We start from the raw sequence: 1,349 nt of genomic DNA, 5'->3' as shown, positions 1-1,349 counted from the left end.
TATTTATTATAAATAAATAATTTTATGATTTATTAGTACATTTATTACACATGATTGGTGAGATAATTAGGAAAATTGAAAGTTGTGAAAGAGAATATATGCTGTAGATTTTAATCATAAAAAGAAACGCCACTTGAATGACTGTGAATTGAAAAGATTGCAAAAACCATTTAGGACCATTATGCCTTCTAGTGTTATGTCTCAACTGTCTCAATTTCGTCACAGCTTTTCTGAGCAAAAATGGGGGAATGGAATCGTCTATTATTCTTACATCGTGCTTAAGATGATTGATAAGACCATCTTAAGAGAAACTAATTATAGAACTAATTATAGAACTAATTATGAATTAATTATGACCTAGTTTACATCGTGCATTTGATACTAACTTTCTATTGAATGATCCTAATTTCGGCGATACGTATATAAAGATATATATACAATATGTGTATTTGATTAATCATTTTGATGCATATTGTACCAATTTTGTATATCATTCTTTGAATACATCGCTGAAATTAATAGTGTTTTCGGTTCGACCGGGTTTGCACCAACTTGAGTTGGAGAATATTTCGCTATTGGTTTACTCTACCAATCTCAGAGCACAAATTTACATCAACCCAAGGCCCCTGTTTTTGAAAAGAAACATGTACAAAAGTCTAGGGAAATGTAATATACGTTACGTATACTATAGTATTTTCCTAGAATTTCGTATACATTTCTTTTCAAGAATAAAGGCTCAGGTTGACGCAAATTTGACCGAAAGTGCCATAAAATAATTTAATAGAAAGTTACTAGTTAGTATTAGAGCACTTTAATATAGGTATTTGCATCCGCCATTTTTAATCCTTTTGCCAGCATCGCAGCCAATACGGTGGCAAGATTCTAATCCAGCTAACAATCCAGCAGGAAAATAAGCATCGTGCGCTGCAGATTTTAGTACGTATTAAGTGCACGATGTAAACTAGGCATATAATACCGGCCTGGGGATCAATCGTGCAACTTTTCCCCTAGGACGGAAATGTGAAAAATGAAAAGTTTCACATGAATTCTATGATCATCTATGATTTCGAGGGATCATGTGACTTTCCCAACTGTGAAAATGTGAAATTGTTCACGTAAACTTTTTAGCCAAGGACCGTGGTGGCGGAAAGGCGGAAATCTAGGGAATTGATAAATATACTTCGGAATTAATTATCTTATCTTCCGACAATTTATCTCAAGGCAATTTATCTCAATGGCAGATGCCATTAATAATTGAAGAAGAAGTAATATTGCATTGACAGAAGAGAGGTTATATATATATAACTATAATAATAATAAATGTAACTATAATAATGTAACTATAATTA

The sequence above is a fragment of the Atta colombica genome, unplaced genomic scaffold (genome assembly GCF_001594045.1).
Source record: "Atta colombica isolate Treedump-2 unplaced genomic scaffold, Acol1.0 scaffold76, whole genome shotgun sequence".
Lineage (NCBI taxonomy): Eukaryota > Metazoa > Arthropoda > Insecta > Hymenoptera > Formicidae > Atta > Atta colombica.
The sequence above is the reverse complement of the archived record's forward strand: the minus strand, read 5'-3'. Positions refer to the sequence as shown.